At 40.0% G+C, this 5,291-nt stretch overlaps 1 non-coding gene across 1 annotated transcript; it reads right to left on the reverse strand.

Moving 5' to 3' along the window:
- Positions 1–4,801: 4,801 nt before the first annotated feature.
- On the reverse strand, positions 4,802–4,873 carry TRNAD-GUC (transfer RNA aspartic acid (anticodon GUC)). Its single transcript has one exon. It is a non-coding gene; the product is annotated as a tRNA-Asp (tRNA).
- Positions 4,874–5,291: the final 418 nt, after the last annotated feature.

Here is a 5,291-nt window from a genome sequence, read left to right on the forward strand (position 1 = left end):
CGAATAGGAAAGGATGGATAGCTTCGAGGACAGGACTCCAAACGCATCAAGTAAAAACTGAATTCCAAGTAAATGACGAATCGTTTTAGTGACCAGAGTTTGCTGCGTACTAAAAAAATCTTGTGAAAATGATGTGTCGCTTCGCTGACCTGGATCTTTACGTACTAATGAAAAACCGAGTCCCATGATTTGTTGATGGAATTGTGTGGGCGCCAGCTGTTGGGTTAGTGATGATGTGGCTGCATATAAAATCAGTTGTTGCTTAGATGGCATGGTTGCTGATGTGGACAGCTTGCATGTTGAGATAAATAAAGTAGTGGGGGTGAACTTCTTAAGTATATAGGATTTGCTCCCATCTATATTTAATTAGTTTGTGCTTTGATCTTTTTTGCCTATGCAATCCCGCGACCGTTCTTCCGCGAGCCGAAGACACCGGAAGTGCACCTACCAGCAAAATGTCTCGTCCCGCCTTGCCACTAGCGGGTGAATCAGCTTCGTCTAGAAAACAGAACAATAAGCGAGTTGTTGAATAAGCAATAGGGAAGCATCCTCTATGGGCGCATGCATGTCGTGTATGGTGATATCAAGCATCTAGCTGATACAATATCTCAAAAGGAAGTTTACACGTAGTCAGCAAATATATGTAACCACCATGTGTTGTGTGAAAAACATTCATGTGAAATCTATTTATTTCCGCATCGTTCTCCACCGACATCAAATGTGATATCGATCATGTTAGCTTGTGGTTCTCAAAAGTGCATTACAGAGTCAGCAAATATATGTAACCCCTGTGTGTTGTGTCTACCGAATAAAACAATTTTCATGTGAAATATATTTACTTCCTCGTCGTTCTCCACCGAAATGAAATGCTTTACATGAAGGACCTATGATTTTCTCTGAACAACGAGGCGGCCCGAGATTATCAAGAGCTACCCAAACATAGTTCGGGCTACTAACTGCCATGCATGCTAGATTACTCAAAACAAACTATTCTAAAGTTGATTTTGAAGTTCCCGTGCACTGAAAAATTGTTACTCTTTCCTTCTTGTTGCGGCAGCTAAGGCAAAGTCCTCATCCCCTCTAGGCTCCAAACTGAAGGCTTAATTTGACGGCAGAGGATGAATAGTATGATGAGCAGTGTCTCGAAGGAAAGGAGAGGAGCGTTTTCCATCAACTTCAGAGGGCTGCCACGATGGTGTGTCGCACCATCCTTATGAACTAATGCTCCACCAGCTATCCTTATTTTGCATGGATTACGTGTAATCTTCTGCAACTATCCTTATGAGGGCATGTACAATGGTGCTATCTTAGGAGTGTCACGTATGATAAATGATGACATGGAGGAGAGATAACTCATAAGAAAAGGCTTGTCTTCTCTTATTTAAGAGAAGACAAGAGGTGATCTCTTAGCATAATATGTCTCACCACATTTTTAAGAATTGCTAGTTATTAAAAATAAGGCTAAGAGATGACCCATTGTAGACAAGAAGTTTTGTCATCTCTAAATCACATGCAAGACTTAAGATAAGACTATTTTATCAACCATTGTACATGCCCTGAACTACTGCTCCACCTGCTAGAATAGAGTAGATCCCGCCGTGTGCTTGCATTTATATACTACCAAGTCACATCTTTTTTATTTTTTGCCCAAAAGAGAAACAGCAGCCTCCATCTCTCTGTATTTCGGCCCAGGATAACTAGACCATCGCATGCACATAGGCCCGATTTAAGTGAGCCGAAAAAGGAAAAAGGCACATCAGCCCCAATTTTTTTGGGCGTCCCTATATCTCCCCTACAGAGAGCTAGCCAAAAATGCTACACACATAGACTCCCACCTCACAGACTTTACGGACCTGCTGAGTTGTCATGTTTTAATTTGTCTAATTAATCTCCTTCTCCTAATTAACCCCCCCCCTCCCTGATTTTAACTGGTGGGCTGGGTGCCCAGGCCCGTAAACCCCCCGTAACTCTCCGTCGATGTAGCAAAGCCGGAGAGCTAGCCCAACTTCCGATCGGCCGAAGGAGCGAGCAAGATGGGCCAGCCCACGCACGCTGCAGGCCACAGCTTCTTTTTTTTTCATATTTCATTTTTACTTTTGTACCTTTTTATGCTTTAAATTATTATATATATTGAAAAAACTCTAGTAAACACATTTCCAAAATGATGGTCAAGTATTTGAAAAATGTTCAAAGGTATTTGAAAAATATTGAACAACTATTTATAAAATGTTTTTTGTGAATAACTATTTATAAAATGTTAATCAAGCATTCGGAGAAATGTTGAATGTGTACAGAAAAATTGTTGATCATGTAATAAAAATATGATGAAATCTTTTGATCATTTATATAAAAATGCTAATCAAGCATTTTTAAAAATAAATGTTGAACAAGTATTTACAAAATGTTAATCAAGCTTTAAGGAAATGTTAAATGTATATAGAAAAAATATATTAAATACGTGATAAAAAATGTGGACTGTCCCGTCTCCAAGTTTTGACCTACTCACGCCAGTTTCCAGATTAACATGATAAACACTAGCCCGGCAGAAAAGAAAAATAAGTAAGAAGAGACTACCCTTACAACCCTATATAAACTCTCGCTGATGCAACTTATTTCAGACAAGGAACTCTCACAAGGAACTTGAATAGTTTCACAGGCACTGGTAGAAAAAGGGCCTATAGTCCCGGTTCGTAAGGGCCTTTAGTCCTGATTCCTGAACCGGGACTAAAGTGTCGGTACTAATGCCCTGACCCTTTAGTCCTGGTTCAATCCAGAACTGGGACTAAAGGGCGCGGCCACGTGGAGCTCCACCTTTAGTCCCGGTTGGTAACACCAACCGGGACTAAAGGAAATTTTATGATTTTTTTTGAAATTTTTTTTTGAATTTTTTTATTTTCAAACTTCTGAATTATTTTAACCTCTAGTCTGTAATCATCACCCCTCATCACTTCTCAATTTATCCTCTAATCACCCCTCATCATTCTAAATCATCTAACTTCCCGAACGGTCACCCATCCTCCCACTCCCCCAGCCTGAGCACGCTAAACTTCCGGGTTCTATTCTCCCTCGCTCCAAGTCTGCACTTGTTGTTTTCCTGACAATAGTAAGATGTCAATCCTATTAACCTTCAGGAATTTTGCTTGAGCATGAAGTGACACATTTCACTGTTTGAGTTTGAAACTATTGTTTTAAAAAACAATAATTATTTAGTAACACTAATATTTCTTGAATAATTAGTTTGACCATTGTTTGACCACAGTTTGACCAGATTTGACCAAAATTGAAATAACTAAAAGAATTACTTAGTAACGCCAATATTCTAGAATAATTAGTTTGACCATTGTTTGACCACAGTTTGCCCACTGTTTGAATATTTTTCAATTTTTTCCACTCTAGATCTTAAAAGCCCCGTAACTTTTTTCTATTAGGTTTTTGAGGATTTTGAAAATGTTTAACGGGGTTCCCCCGGTTAAATTTGGATGTAACTTTTCGAGTAGATGATTTTTCATATAAAAAACTTTTTCATCCGAGTTAGTATGCAAAAGTTATGCCCATTTTTACAAATTTCAGAGAGATTTTGCAAATAAAGTCAAAATTCACATTTGCAAATTTTCCCAACAACTAGACCACATATCACATGAGAAACTTATTTTCTTTTATTTTTTTGACATTTCCATTATTTTCTTTTATTTTTTTAAAACTGAAAAGGCGATCCACCGAGGGGGTAGAGTTTGAAAATGGGACCTTTAGTACCGGTTCGTGGCACGAACCGGGACTAAAGGTCTCAACCCCATTAGTCCCGGTTCGTGCCTCAAACCGGGACTAAAGGTCTAATCTTTAGTCCCGGTTTGAGGCACGAACCGGGACTAAAGGTCATCGCACCCTTTAGTCCCGGTTCATGTCTTAAACCGGGACTAAAGGGCCCGAGTGAACCGGGACTAATGCCTTAGCCGCACGAACCGGGACCAATGCTCACATTAGTCCCGGTTCTAGACTGAACCGGGACTAATGGGCTGAGCCGGCTTGGACCATAGCCCTGTTTTCTACTAGTGAGGTTACAAACTAGCTATGGCGTCATCGATCGAAGTTAGTTTCAGAGCTCGCAGTTTTGTCGTGTTTGTGCAAGCCATGCTTCTCATCTGCGTGGTGATCATGAGCAGCAGCTACACCATCCATGGCGCTGGCCGAGGTACCAGTTCTAAATTGTTTTCATGTATTTATTATTATTTCCTGGAATACCACATATTAGTTTTGTTTTGTATCTTTTTCTGTTCATATGACGCTGTTCGATTAATTGGTTTGTGCTTCGATCTGTTTTGTACATGCAGTCCCGCGGCCGTTCTTCCGCGAGGCGAAGACACCGGAAGTGAACGTAGCAGCATATTCCTCGTCCCGCCGTGTCACTAATAGTTGAATATAAGCTTACTCTAGAAAAAGTACTGTTGAATAAGCAATAGAAAGCATGGTCTATGGGCGCATGCATGTTGTGTATGGTGGTATCGATCATGCCTGCTGATACAATTTCTCAAAAGTGCATTTACAGTGTCAGCAAAATATATGTAACCACTGTGTGTTGCGTCTACAGAATAAAACAATTTTCATGTGAAATATATTTATAACCTCATCGCTCTCCACCGAAATCACATGTTTTTTATACGAAGCACCTATGATTTCGGCCCAGGATATCCACCCCATCGGATGCAAGAAACAGCAGCCACCGGTTTTCTGTATTTCGGCCCAGGATAACCACCCCATCGCACGCAAATGGGCCCGATCTAAGTGGGCCAAAAAATGAAAAATGCGCCGTTGCCGGGGATCGAACCCGGGTCACCCGCGTGACAGGCGGGAATACTTACCACTATACTACAACGACTTGCTTGCTATAAAATGCAGGAACATGTTGACATTTGCAGCGGCACAAGGCGGGATGTGACAGTAGATGATACCCCGCACGTTATTGCGGGAATAGTTTGCAACATATTTCAATGGGATTTATTGTATGAAACATGAATATTTAAAATAATACTCCCTCTGTTTCTAAATATTTGTCTTTCTAGATATTTTAACAAGTGACTATATACAGAGCAAAATAAGTGAATCTACACTCTAAAATATGTCTACATACATCCGTATGTGATAGTCCATTTGAAATGACTAGAAAGACAAATATTTAGGAACGGAGGGAGTAATATAAAAAGCTAAAACTAAAAAACATATAAGTTATGATGTTTGATTGAAAATTCTCATGTATGCTTGCATGTTGAGATGAGTGTTTTTCCATGAATGTCATG

This window comes from Triticum aestivum, chromosome 2A, assembly GCF_018294505.1.
Source record: "Triticum aestivum cultivar Chinese Spring chromosome 2A, IWGSC CS RefSeq v2.1, whole genome shotgun sequence".
NCBI lineage: Eukaryota > Viridiplantae > Streptophyta > Magnoliopsida > Poales > Poaceae > Triticum > Triticum aestivum.